At 33.4% G+C, this 16,829-nt stretch overlaps 1 pseudogene; it reads left to right on the top strand.

Annotated features, from left to right (window-relative positions):
• The window catches only part of LOC141492189 (ras association domain-containing protein 3 pseudogene), a 109,953-nt pseudogene extending 93,405 nt beyond the window's left edge, over positions 1-16,548 (top strand).
• The last annotated feature ends 281 nt before the right edge of the window (positions 16,549-16,829 follow it).

Raw genomic sequence — 16,829 nt, 5'->3', positions numbered from 1 at the left:
TTCCTGACCATTATTTTTCTTAATCTGTCTTCACTTCTAACAGACTTTCTTCTTTTACTTTCCTCTTTCCCCTCCTACATCTATACTCCCTTTTTTACCCTCTCTTCTATCAACACCTCCCCTTCATTTTCTTTACTCTTTCCTTTCCTAATATCCTATAGTATAAAATAAATTTCTAAACCAATCTGAGTAAGAATATAATTCCCTCTTTCAACTAATCTTTCCTTTCTCAAGTACAATCAGTTTTTGCCCTGACCTTCTAAGTATAGTCCTCCTAAAAGTGAAACAGTCCTCAAGAGTAACAAAATAGATGTTCAATCAGAGTTGAACAGAATATTTTATCTTCAAATACAAGATTCAAGAGGTACTTTAAAAAGTGAACAGTAAAGAAATGATGTTAGTCAATAAAATAAACTGTGTCCCTACAGAAGAGGACCCCAGGGCCAGTGCTCTCTTCACTGCACCACTTGTCTTACCTCAGCACACGTTTGAAGGACAGAGTGAAAGGAGAAAGAAAGAATAAATGGGAGTGGGAGCAATGGATGGAAGGAGTAGTAATCAGCAATAACAACTATGGGAAAAAATATGGAAGCAACTTCTTTTCTATGATAAAGAATTTTATGCACCCCAGAGACAGAGCTGATGGTATCTGAACAAAGACTGAAATACATTTTTATCTCTTTCTTTCACTTTATTTTTCTTGAGATTTTTCTATTTTTGTGAGCAGATGGGGGATTATGTTAACTAAGAACCTGGACATAAAGGAGGGGGAAAAACTCTTCAAAGGCAAGGCCTAGATTGTATAGGCCATATCTTTGCCAATGACAAGCCAGGGATCAGACCCCAGCCCCAGCAAAGAAAGTTTGGATCTATAACACCTATACCACAGGACCAGAGCTAAAACAACAAACTAAAAGAGCACTCACTATAGAAAACTTTACAGACAAAGATGATAACAATGATAAGTCTGAAGAAGAAAGTGATGAAAAATCACTCGGGGGGAATATCATAATAGTCTATAGATTCAATTCAAGTTCAAAAGCTCATCGAATAGCTTAAAAAAGAATTTAAATACCAGAGAAGAAGAAGAAAAATGGGTAAAAAAAGAAATAAAAGTCCTGCAGGAAAATTAAGAAAAATTGACCAATGAAATTAGGTTCATTAAAAGTAAAAATAACCAACAGGAAGAGAAAGCACAGAAGCTAATTGTAGAAAATAAAAACCCTAAAAATTCTAATTGAACAAACAGAAACCAATGAATCTAGAAGATTACAAAATTCCATCAAACAAAATAAAAAGGTTGAAAAATTGAAGAAAATGTAAAGTACCCTTTAGGGGAAAAAAATGATCTGGAGAGACAATCTATGAATCATCAGACTACCAGAAATCCTGGATCAAAAAAGAACCTGGAAAACATCATGCAAGAAATTATAAGGGAAAATTGTCCAAATGTAAGGAACAAGATAGCAAAATAACCATTGAAAGAATCCACAGAATCCCTCCACAAAGAGACCCAAGGATAAAAATTCCAATGGCTTTAATTACTACCCTGAAAATTTCAGCATATACAATTAGTGAAAAAGATGGATATTCAATGAAATAGAGGACTTCCAGAATTTCCTGATGCCAAGACCAGAACTGAACAGAGAATTCACTTGCCAATAACACAAATCAAGAGTTGCTCAAAAAAAATGTAAATGAATAAGGGAAGGAAAAATACAAAACAAAACAAAATAAATGTTTGTTAAGATCATCCAATTGTATACAATCCTAAAAGGGAAAATACAACACTTCTAATTCTTTAGAAATTTGCTTTTCTTAGGATAAAAGTTAAAATATGATTGAAAAGAATGAACCTAAAGGATATGGGTATAATTGGATCTTAGCTCTTCTTTGAAGAGGGCAAAGATGACAACACTATGTTTGAGACAAAAAGACCTGAAGAAAAGTAGGAGTGTTAACTTTAATTAAGTGTCTCATGATCCATTGACCCACTTTAATCCTACTGTATTAACACTTATCTAATTAGGGCATCATAAACTTAGAGAACCAGAGTGAATGTCTCTGTAACTTAGAATCATTTGCTTCCCAGTACTTTGAGATCTTTAAGATTCTTGCAGTTAATTAGAACAGGATTTGACTTAACCCATGCTTCACTTAGCAAGGTGTTAAGTACCCTGTGGGGGGGTAAAGTAGTAGAGAAAATAGACCTTGATTCACTTAATAAGGGGTTAAGGACCTTGGGAGGTGGGAGTAAAGTGTGAAAAATAGGCCTTGATTTACCTAACAAGGAGTTAAGTACCCTACCCTGGGTAAGGGAGGTGGGGGGCGGGGAGGTAACTTGTTAGAGAAAATAAACCTGGGGGAGTGGTTCAAATAGTTCAAGAAATGATATGACTTTGGATGATACTTTGGCTCATGAGGAGGATTTTGTGTACTTGAAAGATACTTGGGGGGAGGAGGGGGGAGGAGCCAAGATGGCAGCATGAGAACAGCATTTCCCAGGAACTCTCTTACAAAATATTCCCAAAACCTTAAAATTATGACTCTAACTAAATTTTTGAGAGGCAGAACACACAGAAAGATCGGGTGAGGCAATTCATGAGACCAATGTAACCTGAACGATCATGGGTGGGAAGGCTCTGTTCCAATGGGTAGAGGAGGCAGCAGTGCAACCAGGATCACCAGCAGGAGTGAAAAAGTTTCAGCAATCTGGAAATAGCAGGTAGGATGCCTGGGTCCCAGGACACAATAATTTGTGGCAGCAGAACCAGTTTCCTTTCCTGTCAATCTAGGGAACACAAAGCACAACTTCGAAGATCAGAGGGAGAAACCTCTGCCAGAGTGAGTGCAGAGTCCAGGCCAGCATGGCTTTCAGTGTAGTCATGGCCTTCACCACAGCCCAGATCTCAGGAAATGGAAGCAGGCTCACAGAACTGCCAAGCATAGAGTTGCCTGGCAGATGTTCCCAGGTATGGGGGAGACTGTCGGTGTCTCTCCTCTATACCTGGGACAGGACACTTGTGCCTTGCCCATATTCAGACCCTGAGCTTCCATACTACCATAGTGTAACAGGGATACTCCTCACAGCTCCAGGGCAGAGGAGTGTACTTATAGTCATTCACAGACCAAAGAACAGGCCAGGAGAGCAGTCAGAGCCTTTCATAAGACCTTGAAGGAACTGAGGTCCTCGCAGAGGTGTTCAAATAACAATTCAAAAACTGGGGAAATGAATAAACAAGAAAAAAGGAACCTGATAGTAGACAATTACTTTGGTCCCATGAAGGGTCAAATTATACACTCCAAAGATGATAAAATATCCAAAGTCTACAAGAAAAATAGGGGTTGGGTTCAGGCTGTGGCAGAGCTCAAAAAAGATTTTGACAATCAAACAAGGGAGTTAAAGGGGAAATTGGGAAAAGAAATGAGAGAGATTCAGGAAAAAACATGAAAATGAAGTCAGTAGCTTAGTCAAGGAGATTCAAAACATGTTGAAGAAAACACATTTGAAATGTAGAATGGAGCTAAAGGAACCTTATGACTTTGAGAGGAATCAAGAAACAATAAAAACAATATCAACTTAAAAATTATTGGGCTAACTGAAAGTCAAGCTCAGGAAAAGAGTCTTGGCTTCATTTTTAAAGTATGCTGCCCTGACATCTGAGAAGTAAAAAGGTAAAATTGAAATTGAGAGAATTCACCTATCTCCTCCTGAAAGAGATCCAAAAAAATAGCCCCCAGGAATATTATAGCCAAATGCCAGAACTCCCAAGTCAGAAAGAAAATAGCTAGAACAAAACAATTCAAATATGATTCCAAAAGGCAAAAACTTGGAATGCAACCTAGAATCATCTACCCAGAAAAACTGAACATCCTCTTCCAAGGGAAAAGATGTATAATCAATGAAACAGAAGAATTTCAAAGGTTCCTGTAGATACAGCCAGATCTGAATTGAAAGTTTGTTCTTCAATTTCGGGACTCAGATGAAGCAAGAAAAAAGAAAGATACTTGAAAAGGGGGGTAAGGTAAAAAATGAATATAATTGAAATGTGATGCAATTTCAGTCTATGCTGTTTATCAAGTAATCAAGAAAGCAGTTTGTGATACCTTGATAGCAATATGAGCTTATCAAACTATCAACTAATTAAACTGATTGATGATAACTGATTAATAGCATTAGAGTGATAAATAATACCAAAGGAAAAGATGCAAAGATTTATTATTTTAGAGGGAAAGAAAGGAGATTGTGAATGTTGAATAAATTCTAAACAATAGATTTAGCCCAGAGAGGGAATAAGATACTTCCCACTTGGGAATCTATAGGGAAGGAATGAACTGTGAAAGGGAAAGTTAAGGGAAGTAGGGACTGATGAAAGGGAAGCGAAGGTATAAATGAAAATAAACTGAAAGTTAAATTTTTAAGAAAATAATAAAAGGGAACAGTAGTAAAATGTTGGTGAGGAGTAATAAGAGAAAAGGAAAGACAAAAATATCAATGAACAAAGATAGGATAGAGGGAAGTACACAATTAGTAATCATATCTGTAAATGTGAATGGAACGAAATATCCCATAAAACAGAAGTGGATAGCAGAGGGGATTAAAAAACAGAATCCTACAATATGTTGTTTACCAGAAACATATTTGAAGCAGAGAATTACACACAGGGTAAATATAAAAGGTTGGAGCAAAATATATTATGCCTCAGTTGAAGTAAAAAAAAAATCTGGGGTAGCAATCCTAATCTCAGTTAAAGTAAAAGCAAAAATTAATCTCATTAAAAGAGATAAAGAAGGAAACCACATCTTCTTAAAAGACATCTTTGGTTATGAAGCTATATCATTACTAAACATCTATGCACCTAGTGGTATAACATCCAAATTTCTAGAGGAAAAATTAAATGAATTACAAGGAGACATTGACAGTAAAACTTTACTGACAGGAGACCTTAATCTCCCTCTCTCTCAAAACCAAGTAAATCTAATAACAAACAAGAAGTATGTTAAAAAGGTGAATGAAATCTTGGAAAACTTAGAGATGATAGACCTCTGGAGAAAATTTAACAGGGATGGAAAAATAATATACATTTTTTTTCGGCAGTACATGGCACCTACACCAAAATTGACCATGTACTAGGGACAAAAAACTTAAAATCAAGTGCAGAAAGGCAGAAATAATAAATACTTCTCAGATCATGCTGCAATAAAAGTTACCCGTAATGAAGGACCATGGAAAGATAAACCGAGATCTAATTGGAAACTAAAAAATAATTCCTATTCTGCATAAACTTTTTTAAAAAATAGAAATTCATCCAAATTCCTCTTATGACACTAATATGTTGTTGATTCCTAAACTAGGTAGAGCTAAAACAAATTAAAGACTAATTTCCCTCATGAACATTGATGCAAACATCTTAAATAAAATTTTAGCAAAAAGACCAAAACAAATTATTGCTAGAATAATACACTGTGATCTAGTAGGACATATACCAGCTAATCAGAAATGGCTCAACGCTAGGAAAATATTCAAGATAATTGAAAATATTAGCAACAGGAGAAACAGAAATCAAATGATTATTTAAATAGACGCTGAAAAAGTCTTTGACAAAATACTAGTAAGGACATTAGAGAATATATGAATAAATTCAATTTTCTTTAAAATAATAAGCAGTATCTAAAACCACCATTAAACATCATAAAATGGAAGTAAACTAGGAGCATTTCCAATGAGAATGGAGGTGAAACAAGAATGCTTATTATCACCATTACTATTCAATTTGAAATGTTAGCTTTAGCAACAAAAGAAGAAAAAGAAATTGAATGAATTAGAATTGGCAATGAGGAAGTAAAGCTCATTGCAGATAGGATGTATACTTGGAGAAATCTCTAAATTCAAATAAAAATCTACTTGATAAATATTAACAACTTCAGGAAAGTAGTAGGATTTAAAATGAATCCACATGACCTAGCTGCACCAAATCTAAAACTATATTATAAATTGGCAGTCATCAAAATTACCTAGAAATGGATAGGAAATAAAGTAATGAGCACCAGTGAATTAGAGTAGGTGCAAAAGTAAGTCCAAAATGACTATAGTAATCTATTGCTTAACAAACCAAAAGACATTAACTTTGGGGATAAGATATCACTATTTGACAGACCTCCAGAGAAAACTGGAAAAAATATGGCAAAAACTAGGCATTGACCATTTCTCACATCTTATTCAACGTAAGGTCAAAGGGGGACAGGATTTAGACATATAGGACAATACCATAGACCTATAACCTGATCAAGAAATACTCTTTTTGTTGGATCTTTGAAAAGGGAAGAGACATTTGTAACAAAAAAAGAAATAGAGCACATTATAAAATGCAAAATTGATTTTGGCTTTTTTTAAGTTAAAAAATGTTTTTCCACTATTAAACCAATGTAGTCAAGATTAGAAGGAAAACAAAATCTGGGAAATAGTTTTCACAGCTCATGGTACTGATAAAGATATTATTTCTAAACTATTTAAAGAACTAAATCAAATTTATAAGGTTACAAGTCATTCCCCAACTGACAAATGCTCAAGCTTATTAGTTTTTTAAAATTAGCATTAAAATGACAATTCTACACAAACTGAATTGCTTAGTGACATCCCAATCACTCTACCAAAAATGATTTTATAGTGCAAGAATAAATACTAACAAAATTTAATTGGAGCAACAAAATATCAACAATATCAAAGGAATTGATAAAAAATGCAAAAGGAAAAAGTGGACTAGCTGCACCAAAAACAAACCTGTAAAACTGTAATGCAGAAGTCATCAAAACTGCCTGGTACTGATTAAGAAATAGAGTAATGGACCAATGGATTAGGATAGGTACTAATAATTACCTAGCTGTATAGCCTTGAGCAAATGACTATAATAATTTGACCAACTCAATGACATTAGCTTCTGATATAAAAACTCACTATTTGACAAAAACTGCTGGAAAAACTGGAAAATCATTTGACAAAAAATAGGTATCAATCTGCATCTCACACTATAGAGTGTGAGATATAGTAAGGTCAAAATGGGCACCAATTTAAACACAAATGACAGTACCATGTATAAATCAACAGATCAAGAAATTCTCTATTTGATCTATAGAAAGGGGAGTGATATAAACAACAAATATAGTACATTTCACATTACAAAATGGATGATATTGCTATATTAAATTTAAAAAACTTTTACACTAATAAAACAAATGCTGCCAAAATTATAATGAAAAAATAAATCTACAAAACAATTTTCACAGCCTAGGGTTCTGTTAAATGTCTCATTTCTAAAATTTATAGAGAATTGAATTAAATTTTTGTGGTTACACGTCATTCCCCAATTGGCAAATGGTCAAAGAATATGAACAGAGTTTTCAAAAGATGAAATTAAAGCTAAATGTAATCCTATTAAAATGTTATATATTACTACTGGTTAGAGAAAATCAAATTATATCAACTATGAGGTACTACCTCATACCTATCAGACTGGCTAAGATGACACAAAGGGAAAATGATCAATGTTGGAGAGGTTGTGAGAAGATTCAGACACTGATGCATTGTTGGTAGAGTTGTGAACAAATCCAACCATTCTGGAGAACAATCTGTGACTATACCCAAAGAGCAATGATACTGATCATTCCCTTTGATGCAGTAATACAGTTTATTAAGCCTATATCCAAAAAGTCATAAAAATAGGAAAAATCTCACATTTTCAAAAATATTCATAACAACTCTTTTGGTAGTGACAAAGAATTGGAAATTGAGGGCAAGCCCATCAATAGAGGAATAGGTGAACAAGCTATGGTTATATGAATGCTATAGTGTACTATTGTACTATAATAAATCAAGAATGATTGGACTTTAGAGTAGCATGGAATGAATAAAAGGATCTGATGCTGAGGGAAGGGAGAATAACCAAGAAAATATTGTACAGATTAATAACTGTGAATTGTTAATTGATTAACTGTGTTGGAATCGGTTCCTCTCATCAGTTCAGAGATCTAGCACAACCCTGTGAGACCTGGGTTTAGAAGAATATCAGAAAAGGTCTGTCACTTTACGACCACTGTCATCCTCAGCCATGGTGGGAGGGAGGACACAGAATCTGAATGGGTACTATGTTCACTTTTTTAGAAATTCTCTTGTTTTTCCTTCCTTTCCATTCTATTCTTTCTATTCCCTTAGTTCTAATTGTAATTCCTCATACACAAAGTGACTAACGTGCAAATATCTCAGACAAATGTATATGTACAATTTTTATTGGACTCTTTTCCATTGAGGGGAGGGGGTGGGAAGGAAGGGTGGCATTAAAATTTGTATCTTATAAATATGTAAGCAAAAGAGTGCTGAAAAACTTTCATATTAAGTAATTGGAAAAATAAAAATATCAACCAAAAATTAAGGTGATGTGTGGATTCTTTCAATGACTGTTTATTTTAAGCTCTGTTCAAGTATATCAGGGAAGCTTTCCTTAAAAAAATTCTTGAAAGATTTTCTTTGGGCTCCTTTTTTCATCATAGCTTTCAGATAGCTGAATAATTCTTAAATCATCACTCCTGGGTCTATTTTCCAAGTCAGTTGTTTTTCTAATTAGATATTTCATATATTTTCTGCTTCTCTTTTTCATTCTTTTGATTTTGTGTGATCACTGAGGTCTCAGAATCATTAGTTTTCTCTTGTCCAGAGCAATGTTTTAAGGACTTATTTACTTCAGTTAACTGTTGAGCTTTTTTTAAAGCCATTTGTCAATTCTACCTTTTAAGAAATTGTTTTCTTCAGTGATTTTTTCCCCCATTAGGACAATTGCATTTTTAATGGATTATTTGCTTCACTCTATTTTTGACCTTTCTTTTCCAAATTGTTGACTCCCTTTCATATAACTATTTTTTCATATTTTTTAAAATTTCTCTCATTAATTTTTTAAAATTAGTTTAATCTCTTCCAAGAAGGCTCTTTGGTCTTGAGACCAAATCATTTTCTCCTCTGAGAGTTAAATCTATAGGAACTTTGACATTGTTGTTTCTTCTGAATTTGTCTTTTGATCTTCATTGTCATCATAATAACTTTCTATAGTCAGGATTCTTTGCTTTATTTTATTCATTTTTAACCTATTTTGTAACTTTAAAGCTGAACTTTGTAACTAGACCTTTTCTAATGTTCTTCTAAATTATCTCAAGATAAAAAAAAAACCTTTTTTTTTTCCATTTCAGAGTCTGTTTAACAGTCTTAATTTAATGTTAAATCTGAGGGAAACTGCAGAAAATTCAGGCATTTTCTGGGTTTTCTCTGTCATCTTGACTCTACTAACTTCCCACTCTCTTAATTTTATTTTTTAAAAACATTTCACCATGATCTTCTCATGTTTGCACCCTTTGGATATATATATTCTTCTTTACTGTCACAATCAATGTAATCAGAGATATAGTTATCATCTTCCCATACAAAGATGTAAAAAATTTAAATTATTGATTTTGTGATGATTTCTCTTTCACAATTATTTTTTTTTGAATTTATCTTCAATCTTGCATTTGGAAGTCAAATTTTCTATTCTACTCTGTACTTTTCATAAGGAACTTTTGAAAATTCTCACTCCAAAAATAGCCATTTCCCCCCAAATCATTATACTCAGTTTTGTATATATAATACATACATATATATGTATACATTATATGAATATAATTTAATATCCTTTACACTCTGGAACATCATGTTCCAAACCCTCTGATCCTTTAATGTGGAAGTTTTTAAATCGTATGTGTATTGTGGCTCAAATATAATTGAATTGTTTCTAAGCATTTGCAACCCGGATTTTGACTGTAATATTCCTTCAGGTTTTAAGATTAGTGCCTATTTCAGGAATTAATTAGTTCACCCTTTCAGTTTCAATGATACTTTCTGGTTCTAGTATAACAGAGAAATTTTCTGCCCTCCCCCTGGAATTGTAACCTTGGGCTTTTGCTGTATTCATGCCACAAATACTGTTACTTCTTTTGGTCCTGGGAATGCATTCTGTAGCAATGTATGAAAAACATAAATGGTTCTTACCCACTACCAGCAAAGGTTTCCTTTCAGTCTCCTTTGACCAGCTATCCAACCACCAACCCACTCTATCTATAGCCTCATTCCAGAAATCTCTGCCTCCATTTCCTACATTGTATTTTGAGACCCATCTACAAAAAAAAAACACCTTTCTTACTGAACTTCCAAGCTGTCTAAGGTTAGAAAATTGTTTTGCCTCACCTTTTGTTGGTTCATCTGCTTCAGAAATCATTGTGAGGTATAAATTTAGCTTTTTCTTTTCAAAGAGACATTGTGACAATCTGACTGTGTACTTCACTATTCTGCTACCTTGACTCCACCTATTGTAAAGCTCCTTAAGCTAAAATACTTTTACAACTATACTAAAACAACACAACTTTACTAAATAGCTATGATCCCTTCATAAATTTTATCATTTTTGTATCATTTGCAGGTTGCAAATGCCTCTCATTGGAGATGGGAGATGAATTTCTAATGATTCTTTCTTATGAATAAGAACTGATAAACTTATGAATCCTTGTGGGTTTTTTTGTTTTATTTTAAGAAAATGGAATTGATAACATTTTAAACATTGTTAAAATCTAACTAAAATTTTGGGTAAGGTGTGAGCTTGACTCTCAGTGTTATTGCTTCTTCTGAACAATTTTGTTTCTTATCTTATTTTTATCATTGTTTCCATGGAATCAGTTATTCTCTGAACCACTGTGTTACCTAAGACATAAATAATAAAACTAAGAATTTCCTATGAAAAACATTTTCTGAAAATTCTTCAGTTTTAGTACTTTCAAGAGGTATTAGTAATTTCATATATAATTTGACTTTACTGAACAATGATTTTAATTGAGAGAACTTGGATTGAAATTCTAATTTTGTTGCTTAAAATGAAAGTGACCTATAAATTACTTCACCTTTATAGGGCATAGTTCCCTCATCTCTTAAATGATTTAATAAGCTAAATAAACTTTGAAGTCCCCCTAGTTCTAGAGCCTATTATTTTAAGAATGTATACTTGTAGGGTGGCTAGGTGGCACAAAGAATAGAGCACTGGCCCTGAAGTCAAGAGCACCTGAGTTCAAATCCTGCCTCATACATTTAATAATTACCTAGCTGTGTGGACTTGGGCAAGCCACTTAACCCCATTGCTTTGCAAAAATAATCTAAAAAAAATGCATACTTGTCTTATTGAAATTTGACATTAAGATTAGTTCCTTGGTTACAGTCTATATAAATAAATATACCTGAAACATTTAATACGATTAGCATGCTCAACCTTTCAATTTGTTGCTTGCAATATTGGCCAAGGTTTATTTCTCTGCTTTCCTGACTGTATAAATTCCAAGAACCCCCACCACATACATTAGGTTTTTAGATACTTTTGAGATCTTTTGTCTATTTATTAGAGAAAAAGAAGTTATTTCTGACATGTATTGATGTTACCCTTAAACTGGACTCTGTAATGTTCCTCCTGCTTATCCTTATCAACACAATACCTTACTTGTCAATTATTGACTATCCTATTGTAATTTCTACTTCATAAAACCTTAGAGAAAGAGTCTGGCACCAGCCTATCTATGCAGTTTGTAGACAAGTCCAAGGATCAAGTTAGAATAAAGGCCTTCTTGCCATGGCACATAAGAATGCTGATGGAATTATTAATGTCTCATCTAAGACAAGTCCATGTCTAGGACTTATTGTTTCAATTATTTTTTTATTATTATTTAAGGCAATGGGGTTAAGTGACTTGCCCAAGGTCACACAGTTAGGCAAGTATTAAGTGTCTGAGGCTAGATTTAAACTCAAGGCCTGGGCTCTATACACTATACCACCTAGCTGCCCAATGTCTGAAAGTTATAAAGGTATTTGAAAAACAGCAACATATTGATGTGGCAATCCATTATTAATCACAAAAGATGCTGATCTTCATATAACTTTTGCTTTATGTTTATCATTATGTCAGTTGACACATTTTCTGATAAGGAAATAAAGTATCAACTTTTATCTTCAATTTATTATATATCTTCAGTGCATTGAAAGTTTAACATAGATTTCACATTGTAGGTCAGCATGTAACACAGGCCTTCTATGATCTAATTGTCAGTCTGTTACTATACTCATTTTGCAAAATTGCCCAAATAGTTTTATAGTCTTCTTGTATTTTCATTTTCAGAGTATCCTTAACACCAGGAAACAATTTCTGATTACCAGAATAGCAGATTGATTTGGTCAGAAGAGAAGTATTTCTATATTCAAAAACAATTAGATCTAGTGCCAACTATGCTAGAACTTGTGTGTGACATTTTTCATGTCATTTAATTTGGGGGGGGGTCACAGTTTCCTTCTGTATAATACAAGGAAAGTATATTCAGTGGTTTCTAATGTCTTTTTCAGCCTTAAAATCTGATTTTCAAACAATCTTTCTTTTCCTTTCTATTGTTGATACACAATGATTCAAACACAATATGATAATACTCTAGTTAATTTTTAGGCTCATAATTTCAAATTTGTCTGAATAGCTAAATTTATTTCAGACTCATTGCAGTACAAACCAATTGCAAGCCTTGATGAGGTCAATCTATATTACAAAGAAGGCACACATTTCTCCATTTTCTGCTATTTAATTGTCTGATCAGTCAAATTATTACCTTTTCTAATATGAATGGAAAAACTTGAGTCAAGTCATTAAACTCTGAAGAACTGTCCAAACACGTTCACAGATAGAGATAGTATAGTACCAAAACAAGCTACATAGCATTGTGATAACACTGTATCGTTACTCTTTTGACTAAGTAAACTTCCTTTTTAAAATGTTCTGTGATTTATGAATAACTCATTTCATCACAGTATCAAACCTGAACTAAAAGGCTATAGAAGTTACAAACTGCTCTTATCAGGCCCTTTTGGATATCTTTTCTTTGTTATGGCTAAGCTCACTTTTGTTAACTGATAAATATTTTACAAACATCTCATTTTATTTCAGTCTTAAAATGACTTATCAAGGTCTTGGCTAGCCCTTGTCAATTAAGGGGGGGGGAAGCAACCCAACAAACCAAGTAAAACAGTCACTAAATTGGCTTTAAGAAGTTTAGGAAAGAAATTCAGGAATATTGACCTTTTATTCACAAGATATAATAAAATGTGAAAAACATTTATTAAATGCTTAATCTGTGCTAAAGCTATGCTAAGCTCTGGAGATACAAATAAGGGCAAGAAAAAAGATCCTTGCCCTTAGGAGCTCACAATTTAATGGAAGAAGGGAACACATCAAAGGAAGATGAAAAAGGGTGATGACAGGAAACCCTGCAGAGAGGCATGATGATGGTGTTGTCAAACATAAACAGTGCAGCTGTTGGGAAATGTAGATTTCTTTCTATACTCCTAAATCAGAGAGGAAGAAAGAAATGGGGGGGGGGAAAGATGGTGGGGGAGGGAAAGAGGAAGGAAGAGGATAGATAATATCTCTCTATGATAGACTGTTATGATATGAGGAATGAGGATATTTATCATTTTAGACAGTAAAAATTTTATAGAATGTAATCACATATGAAATAAGAAAAAACAGAAAGTATATTAATATGTACTGCTAGTTATCATATATATACAAATTTTGATATATATATATGCATTATGGATATAACATATGTCACAGTGTATGTATGTATGTATATATATATATATGCATATAAGGTATTAAATCAATGTTATAAAAATAAATAGTTTGGAAGACAATAACCTGATATACAATGAATGAGAAGAACTATGAGAACAATTTTATAACAAAAACAATATAAACCACAGCAATAAAATTATTAAAATCTCTTATTAATTCAATGAGTACTGACAGAGCATAATATATACCAAGGTGATAAATAGTTTGCACAATGAGAAGTGTATTTTTTGGAAGAAGTTCAGCGAATAGAATTTATTTTTATTGACTGTATATTGTTATAAGAATTATTTTTTCTTTAGGGGATAGCAGTATACTAGAAAGAAAATAGATTTCTGTTGATAACAATAATTGCATAATTTAACTTTTATTAAACAATAGAGGCATAGATACAAAGTCTCCCAAAAGTTTTAATGTAAATTTATTCTTGTAAAAAGATTTAAACTTCACTATGACTTTTTGGGTTATAGATATGATTTATATATATATATATATATATATATATATATACTAGGGTTTGAGAACATATCACTCATTACACATAAAATGCAGTGTAGCCTCTGAAAGAGAAAACATAATAAGTTCTCAAACAATGCAAGTTTGATGAGGAGCTGTTGAATTCACTGTTGATAAACTGAAAATTGATTTGTGATGTACTGGGAAAAATGTTTTCTCTTAAATGACTGGATTTAATTCTGAGATGAGGGAAGTAAATGTTGTGTCACAAGCACTGATGAAAGCTTTGCAAAATAGCATCTCAAAGGGATAAGAAGGAAAACAAGCATGGAAGTTGAACAACAAATGAAATGTGTTACATGTAAGAATAGTAACTTTAGTTTCAAGGTTCTTATTTTTATAGGCAGCTTTGGTTGGTACAGCAAGATATTCAGCATGAAAAATTTCTCTGACATTTCAACTAATTATCTCCTCAATGAATGACATTTTAATATAAGAAATTAAGTAACAAAATGAAGATACTTTCCTTTAATAACTTTAGTTTTATCTAATGGTTCTAATTTCTCTTTAAAACTACATGGTGAAGGGGTGAATAAGAGGGAAGAAAATAATTGTCAATTTAATATTGAAATCAAAAGTCTAGTGGATCTATTTACTGTTAGATGAAATTTTAAAAATCAATTTCACTTTTTGTATTCCTTTAGAGTTTAGGAATGGAAATATCTCATGACTAATTAGATTTAATGTTTCAGGTATATCAGTAGAAACTTCTTCTTTCTTATAAAATTTTTGGGTTTATTTTCACCTGAAATTTTTAAAATAATTTCATCTAAGGAATTAGTTTAAATTAAAATGTTGAATCTTTAAAAAAATCAAAATTATATATTTACAGGTTTCCATTTTATTTTTCCTAAGTACTCTGTTATTAAATGGGTCATACAACTATAAGAACAGATTATATAAGTGCTTAGTTAATGAAACTCCCATTTTAAAATAATTTTATAAATATTTATTACAAAATATAGTCTATGAGATTCAATAACTTCCATGTATTAATTCTCACATGAATTTATATATTTTATGTATTTGCCTTTTTAACTTATCATCTGTTCTCTAGTCTCACCTTGACTTTCTTTTTTTTGATTTTTGATAAGCATGTTTACAGTTCAGTCATTTTTGGTTTAAGGAATTAGGATAAAGGGAAAGAGATATATAGGAAATAAAAATCTATAAAGGGTTCATCAGTATTTCAAGGATTTTTGTCTATTTGTATGATTTTGTTTTTATTTTGTTTTGTTTTTCTTACTCTGGAAGTAGAAAACATTGTCAATAGCCATTCTAATGGGGTTGTTCTAGCTCTCTGAACTACCAAGAGGAGCTGTTTCCATCAAGGATGATCATGCTGATGTTGATGTGTGCTTTGTTCTCTTGGTTCTGATCCCTTCTGTAACTCATACCATGCTTCACTTGAATCTGAGCATTTATAATTTCCAATAATATTCCAGTGTATTCATGTAACATAACTTGTTTAGCCATTCCCTATTGATTTACAAATCTTTTCCACTATAGAAAGAACTGCTATGAATATTTTGGAACATGTGGGACTTTTCCCATTTTTTTGTGATTTCTACTGGATATAGACCTATAGAATTGGAATTGCTGGGTCAAAGGGAATGGGCATTTTTATTGCTCTTCAGTCATGGTTCCATAGTACTCTCCAAAATGGTTGAATCCATTCACAACTCCACCAGCAATGCATCGATGTCCCAATTCTCTCACAAACTGTCTAACAGTGATCATTTTCCCCTTTTCCTCATATTAGTCAAGGTAGGTGTGAGGTGACATCTCATAGTTGTTTACATCTGCATTTCTCTAATCAATAATGATTTAGAGGACTTCTGGACAAGATGACAGAGGGAAGACAGGCATTGTGCTAAGGTCTCCTGTTTCCTTTCAGAAATAATATGAAAGTAATCTCTTAACATAAATTTGATTGACAAAGTCCAGAAAGAGAAGCTAGGAGAAGAACATCTATCAACAAGGTCTGTCTCAAGGGACTGTAGGTGAAGCAGGAGTGGATAGCACAAAGCCAGCCCAGGGACAGCATCACGGTAAAGCCATAAGACGAGACTTAGCAGTGGAAGCTGTGGCTGTGGGAGTAGAGGTCTGGGGAGCCCCAATGAAGTTGGAGGATAAGTTTCAGCACAGATTTGCAGAGTACAGTTGGACATCAATCCACTCAGTTTTGGGCCATGAGATCTTTAGCTTCAGCAGAGCCCTCTTCCCAGAAAAAAACATAGTAACAGCCCCCCTCCCACCAACCCCAGGCTCTTGCGTGGGCAGCAGAGCATCCCCAGCTGAATAGGGAGATTAACTACCTCCTCCCAGGGCCCAGCCCATATTATTCAAGGATGACAGTATCAATCAGCAACTGCCCCCACCCCAGGACTAGGGAGAGGGCCTGCAATCAAGGCTACAGATACTCCAGAGAAAGCAAACAGTACCCCCTACTGACCAGCCCACTTGGAATTACTAAACCCAGTGAGTAAAGGCTCCAGGATTTTCAAAAACAAACATCTGTGAGCCAGTCCCTCCCCTCAACACAAAAGCCTAGGAAAATGAAAAAAAGGCCAGCAGAGAGAGGGG

This window comes from Macrotis lagotis, chromosome 6 (assembly GCF_037893015.1).
Source record: "Macrotis lagotis isolate mMagLag1 chromosome 6, bilby.v1.9.chrom.fasta, whole genome shotgun sequence".
Lineage (NCBI taxonomy): Eukaryota > Metazoa > Chordata > Mammalia > Peramelemorphia > Peramelidae > Macrotis > Macrotis lagotis.
Note: the sequence above shows the minus strand (reverse complement) of the source record. Positions and strands in the feature narration are given on the sequence as shown.